Source organism: Diprion similis, chromosome 6 (assembly GCF_021155765.1).
Source record: "Diprion similis isolate iyDipSimi1 chromosome 6, iyDipSimi1.1, whole genome shotgun sequence".
NCBI lineage: Eukaryota > Metazoa > Arthropoda > Insecta > Hymenoptera > Diprionidae > Diprion > Diprion similis.
In genome coordinates, this window is record NC_060110.1 from 22,774,266 (window position 1) to 22,790,949 (window position 16,684).

Here is a 16,684-nt window from a genome sequence, read left to right on the forward strand (position 1 = left end):
ACTTCTTGACGTCTAAGAAAGGACGAAGGGTTCCTCCTTTCCAACCCCGAAACCGTTTGATCGATTTTCGTAAAAATTAGCCTCCCCCTTTTGTTGTAACGTTCTTTCTTATTCGAACGTGAAAAATGAATTCAAAATTCACGATCCAATATGCCCGACGGAGAAATATAGTGTCAGAAAATCGTTTAGAAATGATTCAATCAATGCAAAACTTGCCTTTCAAAATCACTAATTATTTTATACCTGGAATCAGATTTCATGAAAAATTCGATTGTCTTGAAAAGTTTTCTTCACTAAAATTATTGAATAATACCAAAAGGATTGGCCAGCATACAATACGCTATATATTGAGTTTATTTTTTCCCCCAACTGTAGATGATGAATAAACAATTTCCAGAAATTCATCCCCAGGAGCTGTCGATGAAGGTACAGATAATAAGGGGAAATTTTTACCGACGATGAATATCAATGGCTCATCCGGCGATCGAAACGTTATATTTTAATATTTAATATCCTCGGTGGACGAGCGTCAACATTAAGGGATGGGCACAGCCAGGGGGCCAATATAAAGCCAGGAGTTAGTTGGATTCTTCCTCGATTTTTCTTTCCTTATATCCCCTCTTTCCGCTGCTCTCGCGGAGTTCTTTACTTTCCTTTTTAAGTTACGAGAGAGCGAGAACGATCTCTACTTTTTTCCCTCTTTGCCGGCATTTTCTTTTTCACTATTGTCGGTCAGTTTTTTTTTTTTTTTTTTTTTTTTTCTTTTCTTGTTTTTTGGTTTTTTGTTTCACTCTTTCATTTTTTATCCTGTTTTTTTTTTTTGTTGTTTTTTTTTTACATTTTTCTTATTTCCCTTATTTTCCTTCCAAGTAACCCCGCGTGTCGGCTACCGTCGAAAGTAAAGAACGCCTTCTTCTCTCTTCTTCTGGCTTTGAAGTTAAGTGTACACAGAATATGCATTAGTTCTTATTGCGGTATAAGTTTCAAAGAATTTGTCGTCACGTTTTCCCTGCCACTATGTCAAAGAAAAATATTTGTTCCCTTCCCCCGCTCACCGCCCGTATACCCCACTATAATACACATATATATATATACATATGTATGTGTATATACATATACCCAGTTTGCACAGGCACTCGATGATATTTATTTACTTTCATCTCTCTCCGCATACGAGCCCATGCTCAAATATATATGTATGTACGTATGTATATATGCATATATATATATATATGTATTTATACATGTATATACATATCACGCCATTTCGTGTTCGCGGTTCATCCGATATCCGCAGAAATATAACACCGAATACAATTTTGTACATACATTGCATATTCGTTCGAAAATAATCCTCTGGGAAGGCAAAAAAAATTGGGCAAATCTCACGCACGATACCGCAGACTGAATTATTAGTCCAATTTTTCAGATTAGTCAAACTACAGGTTTATATATGGTTCGCGTGAATCGTTTCGCGGCTTCCCGGCCAATAATAATAACAATAATACCAACAATGATAATAATACTAATAGTAATAATATTAATAATACAGCAAACGGGGACTTTCGCGACGCGATGCCGGAGACCGAGATGAGGATAATACTTGTCAATATAATCGATTCGAAGCCTGGAGGTGATTCGATTCCTCCTTCCTAAATCGAAAATTGATCAATTACCGATCGAGTTATGAACGGTGACTCGTGTTTCTACCCCTGCCTGCACAAGTATCGCGGTGTTCAAGGGCGTCCGATTAATTTCCGTGCGAGGGGTGAAAGGAAAAGTCTGTTATAGTAGCTACGGGGTGGATTTCGATTTGAATTATCAAAAAGGAAATCGGACTCCCTAGCAGGTCCGAAAACCTCCGTCTACAGGCTGCAAATAGAAGTTTAGTTTTTATGTATGTGTGTTTCATACGCGAGAGTGTGTGGATCCCGACCTAACGATGCACGCTAGGGTGGAAAAATCGGTGGTGAAAAACGTCCGCGGGGTGGAGGTAGGTTTTATTGTACCTGTGCAATATCACGGTGATCGTCGGCCAAAGCAAAAGAAAAACAGAGTCTCGGCCTTAAAACGGCGCGAAACGTACAGCAAAACACAACTCTTTTCGATCCCGCACATGCGGCTTTCCGGCTTTGCCACGCCCTGCAGGGAAAAAAAAAAAAAAAAATAAGCAACGCAAGGGCGCGATGAAAACCTCGGAACAGTTTCGCCCGGTTTACCGACCGAGTAATTTTCCGATATTATACATACTCGGTGTACACACGTTACACACGCACACCTACACACCCACGCACGAGTCACGGCTTCACCCGCCCACATTCACATTACGCCTCACAGATTGTTTTTCGCATCTGACGCATGGGTCGAGATCCACGGTCTGAACCCCCGCCCTTTCACCCCCCCCCCCCCCCCCCCCCCCCCCCCGGGGTCCGAATTCTCGGCCCTGGACGACGACGCAGGTAAAGCTAGGCAGCTTATAAGCCGAGTCCACCTCGAAACAACGACCGACCTGCGTACCTACTCTCGAGGTATATGCTCTACCTACCTGTAGGTATAGGTATACATTTTGCATACATGTTACGTGTATATGTATACTCCAGGGATACACCCTTTTCCATACGCTGCTACCCTGACGATGGCAAGGGGGGGAAGGGGGGGGGGGGGACCTCTGCGCTGTCGGGGGATTCGAACCCCCCGATAATTGAACCTCCGGTTCGCAAAAACGAGCTAGCTCCATTACCCCCTAATTTTACTCGGCATTCCGGCACACGTCGAGTTCTCGCCGAGAGAAAAGTTTTTATTACGCGTACGCGAAAGTCTTTTTTTTTTTTTTTTTTTTCTGTGTATGTGTGTGTTTTTTTATTGTTGTTGTTGTTGTTGGGTTTTTTTTTTCTTCTTCTTCTCTTCCAATATCACTCGCAGATCGGGTGAAATTTATTTTACGACAGATGTGTAATATCATTGATCTTCGACAATTATTTCTTGGCATAGTGTCGAAATTTACAGTGATTTTTCGGTGGGAATATTTTTCAGCTAAAAATGAGTTTTGAACATTTTAATTTTGATGATATTTAGCGGATTTAGTTTGCTGGGAAAAATTCCTGTGGAAACATTCGTATTTTTTTTTTTTTGGAAACGAGTCAATGGTATCCCAGGTAAACCGAATCCCCCCCCCCCACCCTCCTCTCTTTTTGGAAAATGTCGAGTCAACAATTATCCTATTTAATTTGAATTTCTATAGCATATAATCATTGAAAAATCCTTACATTCGATAAGAATTTCTTAAATTTTATCTACAGAGCAAATCCTAGTTTTTACTCGCGAACGAAACTGACGGATGATTAATTTACATCCTTTTTTGTCTGGGATTGTTTATCTTCCGGACTTGCAAAGTCTACACGAGGAAACAGTAACTTCGGTCCGAGCATAAAAATTTGTCTGATCCACGGACGGACGGAGAATTTTCTCGGGTGAAAAATGGTCGAAGATTCGCGGGGGTGTTGAAGAGTAAGTATCGACTTTTCCCGAGACTTTCTCGACTTTGAGACGTCTTGGGGAAATATTTGCATCTTTCAAAAAGTCTCGCAGAGATGCTGAAAAAGGAGATCTGTCCAACGGCCCGGTCGTGCATTCAACGCGTCGCTGAAATGTCATCGAAGTGAGGGCTTCCGGTCATTTTTCTTCCGCAAGTGCACGCTGCAGCAGGAGACTCCATGCTTTGACGAATACGAAAAATAACAAGCCACGGCGTCTATCCAGCATCGACAAACTCGATCCATCCGAGGGGATGAGGGTGGGAGAAAACGACGCGACGTGGAGAGAAAAGCAAGAGGCAAGAGAACCGCGTGAAATCTGCCAAAACTGAGTAAACAAATTTCATCTCCTTTCTTCTCGAACCTCGCTCCTTGTGTTGTGCTTCAATTAAGTTTCGATCGATCAACCTTCTTCCAAAAGTGACACATTTTTTCACTTATTCGATAAGTCCAATAATATCAAACGATTAGACTTCTCGTTATTACAGTTTTTTGGGGAACGGAAGTTTGTTGCAATTTATTCGAGAGCTGAGATAAAAATTTTTTTTTTGTCACCGACGAAACAGGTGATCGTTGGCTTTTCTATTTTCAAAATTTTAAGCTTCGCGAATCATGGTCTGAATTTACAAAGTCAATACCATGTTTCCCATGTTTATCATAGTTTATAGTATACCACGTGATCCGTTGAAATTTTCTCTTCTGTCTTATTGTAGATGTTTAAACAAGGGCCGAAACGTCGACTCAAAATAAATATTGATGTTTTCCTTCGACCTACATATCCGAGAATTCTCCCGACATAAATTACGAGATCAAAATGATTTTTTACAATGTTAATTGAAATTGGAAGATCGTTGCAAATGACAAGTACAATCAATTACCGTCCACAGTCACAAGGCTGCTAAAAAAAAGGGGAAAAAAATATCATTTCATCTCTAAAGTCTCTCCGAGATTCCAAGAAAATCCCCATACATACCGCCGATGTGTTATTTCGAACCATGGCAGTTCAATTATCGCAGCAATCAATTGTCCAGTGTCTGTGCCCTCTTCCGCAAGTTGAAGCAACAAACAAACAACTTTGTATGTCCAAGAGCATTTCGGTTCACCTGGTTTCATCCTTGAGCTCCCTGTCCAAGCTGCAGCATCCCTGCCGTGTCCTGTTCCTCCGCATTACAGTGTCGCAGCAGGCTACCGCATTGCTTCGTCAGCGGAAAATCCACCACCTCACAGTGCCACCGCAATTCCTGTAATTTGTTGTCGATATACTGTACGCTTAACAGATCGACTTTCGAAACGAGCAAACGAGCGTAAACCGAACCCAACGACTGCTGCTGCATTTCAGGGGATATTTATTCGACATACTTGGTCTGATTGACCGAAAGTCAGGACACTTTTAACCCCTGAAACACTGCCGGATGTCGAAAAATTTTCTTACGGCAGGAAAGTTGTGCAGACATGATGCACCCTGAAAAATGTCTGCATGAGGTTACTTCAGATACGATACTTGAATTTACATTCAATATTTAACGTAGCTGAAAGGTATAGTTTTGGGTACGAAATGAGCAGCAGTTTAGTATTTTTTATTATTCTTTGTGGATACAGCGACTCTATAATCAAACTAAACAGTTGATGTGAAATTTCTCTTACCAGTAAAGCTACCCTAATTTTTGAAAAATATTCTTTGGTCCGTAGAGTTATTATACATGTTCGACATGAATTTTTATACGACAATGCTTCGGTTTCATGAGTAAAAACTATTCTTTACATTCGTCATTTCTTAGAGTAATGACCGAATGACTTGAACACAAGATGTTTTGTAAAAAAAAAAAGTATTCCATTCGTAATCTGCACGAAGACGATGGATAAAAAAATGTATCAAGTCGTGATACCCTGTCAAGATCACGTCAAGGTCAACCAGGGGTGGACTGCACCCTTAAAACTGACCTTTTACACGTTTCAAGTTTCACCAAAACCAGCAACTCATACTGAAGCAGTTATCCACTGGTGATAAACGACTTAAAAAACTTCACTTAGCGGGGTGAACTGATCACGTGATGGAACAAAATATGGCGCAGTAGTAATTAACAGTAAGCAGCAAAGCATCCAAGTTCCAAGCTCTCAAATTCGGAAAAGCAAATGTCGGGAGACAATTGCATTACCTACGTTCCGCGGCTGAAACCCTTGGCCTGCAGGGGCGTACGAATTCGAGGTACCCGACGTCGGGGGTGAAGGTACGCCGTAACCAGGGGGTGGAGTGGAACCGCGGCGTGTTTGGACAGTCGCCGGCAAATATTGTAATCCGGTAACACTCGAGCCGAGCGGAAGCACCACCCCCATCGTCGCAGTGAGGCGACCCGTGACCCGGGAGAGAGAAGGAATTACCTTACCCCAAATATTCAGGACATCCCGAAGGCAGGGGTGACGCTTTCCAGCTATCCTGGAATCGGGAACCCGATGTAAGCTCAGCGAGGTGTGCATGTTCCATGTGGTTATGGTGGAGGTTCTTCTTTTTTGGAACTGCGTTTTTATTTTGGTTCATCAAGTTTCACACGATTGGATGTCGATAGTAATGATGAATAGTTACATTTATACGTAGAATATAATATATCGATATAATGGTTTAAGGTAATCGATTTTCTACTGTTCAAAACTTGAGGGACAAATTGGTGACTTTTAGCATTCATTGGAATTGTTTGGTACAGTGATTTTTCACTTTATAATGGTTGATTATTGTCATACGGTTGCCATTTACTAATGATCTGCCTTCGTGTTTCTATCAGTCGTTGTTTACTGCGTAGAAGGTTTACTAATCGACGATATTCCTTGATGGATTCAATTCCGATTGTCTAAATGAAAGAACTTTCATTTTCCACAATTAGTGGCCTGAAAGTTTACAGTTCCTGCTGTTGAGCCTTAAACTTCACCCCAAATTTCATTTTTCAATTATTTACGGATAGTCGTCACCTGGTTAATTATGTTTTTCTAGGGCCTATATACCATTAAAAAATTATTACTATTTATTTCGTTGTTTCTTTTCCAGATGTTTGAGCTATCGGTTACAGAACTACAATCAATTGTTAGTGCAGGAATTTGTTAACTCACAAGTCAAACGATTGTAGACGATCCAAGAACGTAAGGGATATCGGTCTCTGTGTACAGTAGTGATTGCAGGGCTGAACAAAGGATGTTTAAACATTATTTCGATTCGGAAAGTAGTCTCGAGTGAATCGTCAATAGTATATATAGTCACAACGTTGTTCGAGATGAAGAATGTGTAATTTGTGTGAGTGAAAGGAGCCCAGGAGTCTGTGAGCCGGGTATTTGTCGAGTGAAGTGCAGGATCTGGGGAGCGGGGCGTTTGGTAAATAGAATTGTTCTTTAGTTTGAGAAGTGCTTGTTTTCGAAAGAAAAGCTCACCTTTCCAACGAGGAGGGGTGGAAAAAAAAAACCGTTCAAGTCTCCTCTTATTCACCGAAATTACGATCGATCTCATGAACCAATCAGTCCTTCAAAAACACCTTACGCTCTTCTCTCGCCCCACTAAACGCGACACCATTAAGTTGGGCTTCGGAGAAACCATAACGAACCCAGACACAAGGAAAGACGACCCTCTTCAATTCCACCCGTCTTATCGTTATAGGTTATTTTCTTTCCGTCCCACAGGGAGCTTTTCTATCATCATGTCTTGACCACATCGCTAGTTGCTTCGATCTATCGATTCCATTTCTCTCAAGCTTCCATCGGTGTCCACCATCCGGACTTTGATCCAGGCGTCTTAGAAATCCTGAAACAAAACGTGTAACGAAACACTGATTTCAACACCGTTTTTTGGAAACTTCTCACTTTTGGCTGGGTAGGATGAAGAAGGGTTGAGTCCCTTTATGCCCAAACTAGCCGCAATTTGTACCTGCGGAAAACAGTGCCAGGAGTGAATTCGACCAGGTGATAACAGTCTGCAATCCTTCTCTCTCCTGCTCGTCCTTTAAAAACGACGCTTCTCATTCGCCGTCGCTAATCATTCCGCTAATCCCGTCCTTCGGCCCGCCATTCGGTCCGTGATATCGCGGCTCCACCACCCTTCACCCTTCACCCTTCACCCCTCTCTCTTCATCCCCTATCAACCTCCCTCACACTTTATCCCGAGTCCCTCTCCGTCTGCTCTCCGGGCTTTAAGCCGGCACTCTATATTTGCTCTCTCGCGCCCGCTTCCTCGGTTTAAAGATAACAAATGTCGGGCGTTTAGGGGCGCGATTACGCCGGTTATTCATTCGACGCATCAGTCAGCCATTCAAGCGGACCGCTGCCGCCATCAGGCCGGGTTTGTTTGGGGGTGGAGCCCCGCAATTCTCCATGTACCCCTCGAACACACGCACAAAACACGGGGTGAAAGAGGGACGCCGTTCCTGAATTTATACAACAATTAGCGATCGCAGGGCGCCTTGAGTGCTGTCGAATTTACCCGCCCCTGCCGATTCCGTATCTTCTACAGGCGAACTCCCCACTTTATCGCGTTATAAATACCTTAGGATTATACATTGAGCGATTATCTTCCTTGCTAGACGATTAATCGCTATCGTCTAAGCTTCCTAATCATGGATATTTATTCTCGTTGTAGGTATGATGATCCTTTTTTTTCGACGAAAAAGAGCTACAATAATTTTTCCCTATTTCATTTGAATAGGTAAAAAACTTGCATTGTTTTTTTTTTTTTTTTTTTTTTTTTTTCGAAATTACAAACGTACATCCTTCGGCTGCAAAAAGGCTTGAAGATTGTTCTGAGAGCCGAATTAACGGAAGGAAGAAAAAAAAAATACTACCATACCGAAATTCGATCAAATAAGACTGGAGTGAAAAAAAAATATATACATTAGGGTCGCGCAAAAAAATCGACTGTTTTTTTTTTTTTGATTCTCGTGTGACATAATGTTAGTTTTTGATGTTTTAAGAGCCTACTCCAAAGGACAGTTAAAAAAAAAAATTTTAAGAGGTCGCTCCACATTTTTTAAAACGTTAGAAATCGTCAAAAATCGATCTTTTTTTTTTTTTGATTTTTTTTCTCGTTACGGTATAATTTTTTAGACAAAAAAAAATAAGTTTCCGAAAGTTTCAGTTCAAAATTTTTAATTTTGATAGTTCGCTCACAATTTTTTTTCAATTTTTTAGTGCATTTCTTTAGATCTTTTCGAGCGACCTTTTAATATTCATATTAAAATTTGATAAATTTTTTTTCTTTAATTTAGTAAGAAAGAATCGATAACAATACACCACGACATAAATTAAAAATCAAACAATATACTGAAAATACCAATTTTTTTAATTCAATTTTTCGACGATTTTTGACATTTTTTTAAATTTGGAGCAACCTCTTAAAACTTTTTTTTGAGCTGTCGTTTGGAGTCTGCTCTTAAAACCTCAAAAACTAACATTTTGTCACACGAGACTCAAAAAAAAAAAAAAAAAATAGTCGTACATATACATATTTTTTTTCTCCTTACTCTTGTATCCTTGCAATATCGGCGAGAAGAAATCGTGGTAAGAATATCGTTCACTTATTCTTGGAATGTGTATATCATAGGTATATGTAGTTCTGGTTAAGATTTTCAACTAGATACGAATATAATATTGCAAAGTTGCATCGTATCGCTGTATCTATATAGGCACGTTTTATTGGAAAATTTTATTAAGTCAATATATAGTTGAACCGTCGAGTGTGGCATATTTATCGAAGAGATCGAGATCGAGCCGGCGGAAGGGGAAGGAAAAGAATTTCCACTACGCTCCGGCTATCGCTCCGTTATGTGTTTATATCAAGGCAGAGGCTGACTGTACGTATCGCTGTATAAGTATAAACGTATATTATTATACCAGAAAGCTTAGCGCCAGTTGGTAGATTCTCGACTACAGATGAGAGAGAAACAGAGAGAGAGAGAGAAAACGGATGAGACTGGGAGAGAAGTTACCATTTCCCGACGGAGGATCCAGATTATAGGATTATTACGAGAGCCACTCGTAAAAAGAGAGAGAGAGAGAGAAAAAAAAAGATAAAAATAAAAATAAATAAAATAAGTAAACAAAGAAAGAAAAAGAAGGAGGAAATGAAGAGAAAAAAAAAACAACCTCAGAATAACGAAAAATGAAATGGGAGAAAAAGGAAATGTGAAAAAAGTGAAACAAGCTCGACTGTGAACTATATATATATGTATACTCGGTATATCTGCGCAGTTACACGGCTACATTTGTTCTTCGTACTTAATTCCTTTACCTCGGATTTTTACCTTCCAGCTCGCGCGTTTATATCGGTTCGCAATCATATTTCCTTTTTACACGCAATTTCGTTTATCATACCATATTACGGAGCGTATGACAGATTTTTTCTTTTTTTCTCAACAAAAGAATTAAACGAATAAAAAATAAAATAAATAAACAAATAAAAGTAAACAGCAGAAAGAATTGCATTAATATTATTGAAATCAGTAAATTACGAATGAAAACCTGCAGGTTCTACTTGCGGTGAAAATCAAATCGATCTAAATACTTTTATCGGTATAATTAATATCTTTATGTTGTTATTAATATTATTATTATTATTATTATTATTATTATTATGACTATAGCCACGATTTTTTGTCGACAGCAAAAACCTGAGACAAAAATGAGCTTTGGATCCATACATTTTATATATATATATACATATAAATAAATAAATTGGCGAACTATCGTAATTAATTATTTTCTCTCTCTGGAGAGGAGTTTTATGCTTCGACCCAACGCAAAGATGTGGATCCAATTTATTAATATCCCTCCCCTCCCCCTCTTCTCGGTCTTCACCCCTTTTTGTCCTTGTGTGGGTGTTTTTTTTTTCTTCATCTCGCCTCTCCCGGTGTTTTGATTGGATTTTATAGGACAATGTGATAATTATTTTCTTGTTTATCCGCCCGCGTCACGTAGTGATATTATATACAATATATATACGTATATAATATATTATATGTATAAAGCAGTATCCGCATGTTCAAGTACTTTTCATCTGCAGGCAGTTACGATCCAATATAATTTCTCCCTTTCTCGAGGATTCTCACGAGAGAATCTCTTGAGAAAAAAATTGAAGAAATTTATCGTCGCGAGACGGGAGGTGATATATCGATCCTCTATTATAATTAATCTTGACTCCACTTGAAAAAAGTTGGTGGATTGCGAGGAACTCTAATGCTGTACGCTCGTATTTCGCTTTCTTTCTTGAAATGGGCGGGAAACGCTTGAATGAAAATAATAATAATAATAATCGGAGCAATAATAGCAATATTTATGTGAAAAGACGTACATGAATTCGTTATCATCCGCACTGTATCCTCGTGTAATGCGGATGCCGCATCCGCATCTCGTCGACGAGTGAAAATCCGATTATAAAAGTATTTTTTCCTCCTTTTTACATTGTGTAACTTTTTCCCCTGTTATTCGTACGGCTCAACGTCGCTCTCTGTTGTACAATAATTTCGAAGCATAGTATTTTTTCTGGGAAATTGAATCTTTAAATTTACCGTTCATTATACGACGCGGCCGGTTTTACCTCCGCGACTTTCATTCTCGTTATATATGTATATAGGTATGTGGGATAATCTCGTAATGGAATTCTCTTCACCCGAGTGCCGCACGTTTGGATAAAAATTGTTGTAAGAGAGGAAAAAGAAAAAGGAAGAAGAGCTCCGTCGTATGATTAATTTCCACTCTCGGTATCGCGGTGTGGGATATAAGAAATTAAAATTGAGGCAATACCTTGGCTTCCTAACGAATTGTGCAAACTTGTATAATAAAAGGGCAATAACATTAATTCCGAGGAAAGGAGAATCGAAACGACAGACAATGGTAAGAGAAATAAATATGAAGAGTAGAAGAGGGCTCGAAATATTCTCGCAATCTTCTTCTTCTTCTTCTTCTTTGGCCTTCTTCGCACCGGGTGCTGATATTAAAATCTGTTTAGTATTTGCCAAACAATGGAGTGTAAGACGGGAGAAGAGAATTCTTGGATTGGCGGGGCTGGAAGCGTGAGGCTGGAAAAGCGGCCGTGGAATTACGAACTTTGAGACGAAAAAGGATTCGAAGAAACTGAGATAAAAAATTCCCCAGTTAATGGCAGATCGGTTATTCATACATGGATTCCCGGAAATTCACAATTTTCAGAATCCTTCCAGGCTGCGCGAAAGACTGGAAACAGATGTCAAAGATACCCTGTCTTTACGCGAACGAAACGTCGTGATAAAAGACACCCTCGTGCGCAGGGGAGGAAAGCACGATGGCATAATCGAGTTGCGTCTCCTGGAATATGGAGCTTCCTTAAATAAAATTCCCTCTAAAACCGCTCGAACTCGGATATTCGGTACACGCTATAAGACTCGTGTCGACTCCTCTTTATTCACCAATTTTTTTTCCTTGCGTCCCTCCGGAGCTCCGGGATAACTTGATCTCCAGACTCTCCGGCTGCACACTCGCGGAGATCGCTACTTTAGAATTCGAATACCGAGGTACTTCGCTATGCGCCTCAAATAACAAATAACAACATCCTTACAAAGTTTTGACAATAATTTTGAAACTTGAAAAATATTACATTTTATAAATAACAGTTTGTTGTTGTTTTTTTTTTTTTTTTTTATTTCTTTCAAACTTTTTATCCGATGATATAGTGACAAAGAAGCGTATACAGAGGCTGGTTTAGGAGAAAATAATATCAAGACTCTCGCGTGGCACGATTTGGCGAAAATTAATTTCCACCGAGTTGCCAAAATCCCAGAAGGCTTGGTAGGCAGTGGTTGTAGGTGTGTTTCGAGGTGTAGCGCGAGCAACCCTTCGTCGGTAATTGAATCGCGCGAAAACCGGCGAAGCGCGAATCATGAATCAAATCTTCCGATGCCTGGAAGGGCGTTGAACGAAGCTTCGAGAACAACGCAGCTTTTTGAGCCTCAAAAGGCCCCGCCGTCTGATTTCGGATGTTTTCCAAGACGGTGTTGAAGTCTCGTAAACATCACGACGAAATGATTGCAATAAAATAACCCGAAGCAGTTGAAATTCCGCCTCGCATCCAAAGCCGGAAGTAAAGCTCACGCAGGTACGTAGGTAGGCGGATGTAAATGCCTACCTGCAACCGGGAAGTCGATAATCGGCAGTGTTTAACTTGCCAAAAGGAAGTGCCGGAGGAAGTGGAAACTGCCTTGATCAAACACATTCGTCTTTTAATGGAGATCGCGCCACTCGATCTCAAGCTCTCGCGTCGCAAGCAGGCGATCGCGAAAATAATTCCGCATATTTGCTGCCCAAGCTCCGACGATCACGCCAGCAGAAATTTAGCGGGTCGATCAAAAGCGGCGAGATCGTTCCGCTGGTCCGAATAGCTGATCTGGATCGTCCGCGATTTACTAGAAAACTGCTCGAGGGTCGCCGGGAAGAGCAAAGTGATCTGGACCCAGCAGCCCGGTGTGAATAGGACCGTAAATTGCCGGCGTTAAATTACACAACTGACCGCTATACCAACGGCTGATAACATTTGCGCTGGGTCAACGTCGAGTCGATGTCCACGACAGCTAATCGATCAGTTTTAGAACTAACGCTCCGCGCCAACTCCCGATATTCGAACATGCTCCGGATCGTCCGATTTACCGGTTGGCACTCGTTCCGCTGAATATTTCACCGGGTTAATCACCAGAAGAGCTGCCCCGTCACTCCCCGCACCATTTTGCCTCATTTTTTATCATTGATTCGCGTTGCCATTGGAGTGAAAATTTCTAAATTCAACGCCAGTGTTTTGCGAAAAATTCTGATATTCTATAACATCGTATAGGATTAGATTGACATCGAACTGTGTGGCATTTACACCAGATGGTTATATTGACATCTGTCAATGCGTGATTGACATCAGATATACGAATATCGTTCGACTTATGTCAGATATAAACGTGAAATCGACACCAGATTATAATCTACGAAAGTTTTCAGCACATTCTTTTGGTCCTTTTAACGTCTTTAAGATGTCTGGACTTTTCCAGTTCGAATTCGCAACACTAGTTATTCCTATTTTTTCCACAAGTCTCCTATTTTGACTCGCAGAGAGTGTCAGCCAGCGTCGAACAATAAGAGAACAACACACCCACCGTGAGGTTTACGAGGGAGAAACAAAAATAAGATGAAAGCAATAATTTGTCACATATGAGATAGGTGTGTGGAGTTGCACGCAAAGGGGGATGGAAACAATAAATAGAAGGAAAAACCCGGTGGCTGTCGGGAAAGGGCTTCGTGTCTCAATGGCGTAAAGAAGAAGAAGAAGAAGAAGAAGAAGAAGACGAAGAAGTGGAAAAATAACAAACAAAGAGCTAAAGGACGGTGAAATATACACGCCATATTCAACCTCCATGGCAGATCGGGAAACGAGGTTAAAATTAAACGAACTTTTGGACAGTTTGAACATTCGCGGTATCGTTGTGACAGCCTGACTTCGGTGGCTCTTCGAACAAGGGTTGATTTTTGCGGTGTCTTTCTTCTCTCTGTTTTTATACGTCTAGCGGGGCGGAAATAGTGGGCAAACATTTGGAAAGGAAAACAGTATAAACTGCTTCCTGCGCGTGGTACGTGTCACGTGACCTGACATGTTGACGGTTCCTTCTAGTTTATTGTTTTCTTATACTTGCACTCGTCTTTTCCTTCTTTCTTTCCACAGTTTTCCAAAGAAAAAAACAAACATTTCTAGGAGAGTCGACCCTTATGGGATATTTATTATCCCACATCCATCAATCGTTTCAATACAACCCTTAATTTGCTTGATACTTTTCAGCTATCGATTTCTCACCCCTCTTTAGTCAAGACGAGACGACGGACGGCAGGGATGGAGAATAAAAGAGAAACAACGAAAAGTTTCTCAAACTCCCGACATCTTCCTTATTATAGTCAACGTTATACACGAAAGATTCAACGATAAGATAGGCAGCCCTCAAGACTGGGGGGTGGAATTATAATATATCGTCTGGCCTTTCACCGCTAGTCCGAACCTCCAGAGTTCCTCGAGATTGTCAGAGCCTAATGGCTAATGGCAGATTACGCTACGTCCGAACGACTTATCTTCAATCGCGGAATGAATATTAATTATTTTTTCTTCTTCTAATTAGGAAATCGCCGGAATGAAGTCTTTAATTTTTGGAAATAGCCTGCAGTTTGTCAAGCTGCCTCGAGTTCTTTGCTAATCTCTTCTATTCATTTTTTATTTCAGATTCGAACGACGGATCTGAACGGCATTTCCTGCTCGGTAAGTTGACTCGATCTTTTAACTAATCCAACAATCGGATTGTTGAATAAAAATATAAAACTAAAGTTTAGAACGTAGTATAAAGAAAGAGGATTAAACTTTTATCAAAATCTCGCTTTCATGCGGTTTGCGATCGTAAAGGCTATAAAAAATTCAATTAGCATTCTTCGACCGATGTTTAGGCCTTGAATAAAAATGTCAAAAGATATTGAGATCGTCCAAGGATAGATTTGACGAGCGATTTTACGTTTATTCGCCATAACCCGATCCGGTGGTCGTTTCAATCGCTGTGCAATTTTACTTCTCTCTCTCTCTCTCTCTCTTTTCCTTATCCCTTCTTCTCTGTCTCTTAGCATCGCACGGTGACGACTAAAATGATTCGACTTAAAGTCGGACGTCAAATCGACCGTAAAACTATGAAACATACTGTAAATAATCAAGCGATTAATGCCCCGTAAGCTCGTATACAGCTGACTAGACCGGTTCAATAAAATTATTTTATTGACAAGGGTTCGGAGTGATGTACAAATAACGAAATTTGCAGAACAGAGGAATAAAAAAAGTAAACAAATTTTACCTCCGAGGATCGTATAAAATACAACTATAAGTGGTGTTAAAAAGTTATTTTCGATATTCGTCTCTCTTTCTCTCTCTCTCTCGCTTGCTTCGTTATATTCACTCTAAACGTTTTTTTGTTCCTCGATGTTTTTCCTTCGCGAATGTAAAAAGTTTCTTTGACGGACGCGAATGTATCGGCAGGGAAATTTCCAATTGTTCAAAATAGCTTGGCGTGCACTTCAAAGAGGTCGCGAAGACTCGATTTATACAGGCTCTTAAAGCGTGTCGCGAACAACGTGCTTATTTTCAAAAGCTGCTGCATGAAACCTGCTGCGGGAACAACAACGAAAACCCTGACAAACTTTCCGGCTGGTTTGACGAATAGGTGAGAGCTCGAACAATCTATCCTTTGCTGGCGGGAGCGAAGACGTGAAGAATGATATTTTCCAACGGGGGTGATAAATATACAAAGCCGAAGGAAGGCAAGGCGGGCGCCGAAGGACACCGACTACCCTCTGTAATTTATTATTCCCCAGGACTTTCCTCCGAATTGCGTCACGCCTGTCGTTACCAATTCATTTCCTTCCGAAAATTCTTTACCAGATTTCAATATCCTCCTTTGTACCCCGCCTCTTTCTTTATTCACCCTCAACGCGAACTAATATAAATTTATACAACGATCGTAGTTCCATTTTCACGCTGATTCCCACTTTTAATTAATTCGAAACGCTCGGATATGAATAAATGTCTTATTTCTCTTTCAACACTATTCATGTCTTTCGATTACAGTGAAAAAGAGAATATTTCTACCAAACTGACAATCAGAGAGTAATATAGTGCGTTCATCATTCTTTCTCTTTCAAATTAAACTTGTCTTGACTATTTTTGCGTTTACGCAAATACATTTTTCACCAAAATTATCTTCAACTTTAATCAACGTTGAAGACACTCCTTACCAGCGCAATTTTCAAAGTCAGTGTATCTATGACGTTTCAAAACGTTGGTCGTGAAATTTTTTCGATAAATTTGATAAAAACTCCGAGAAACGGGCCTCCAAACGTTTTGTGCCAGGTTTCACCAACGCCACTTGAGGATTTATTTTATCGATTCACTCCAGACTTTCTAGACTCATTCGTGATTCAAGATGCTCACAAATCATTGAAAAAAATCTATTCCATCGTAGAGAATAAACTAGTCAAAAGTTACGATCTGGTGTTTATTCGAAGTGGTATTGATAAGGTTACCAAAAAACTAAATAAATAAAAAATTGAAAATCGATGATACAACTTGTTGGAAAAAGGAGTAGCAGGTA

The 16,684-nt window shown here is 40.2% G+C and overlaps 1 protein-coding gene across 7 annotated transcripts in view; it reads left to right on the forward strand.

Moving 5' to 3' along the window:
- The window catches only part of LOC124406708 (protein turtle-like), a 113,225-nt gene that overhangs the window by 23,205 nt on the left and 73,336 nt on the right, over window positions 1–16,684 (forward strand). For all 7 annotated transcript variants that reach the window (XM_046882234.1, XM_046882236.1, XM_046882238.1 and 4 more), the window contains one exon: window positions 14,779–14,814. The gene's annotated coding sequence lies outside the window, so the exon portion shown is untranslated. Of the gene's footprint in view, window positions 1–14,778; window positions 14,815–16,684 lie in introns of those variants that run through there.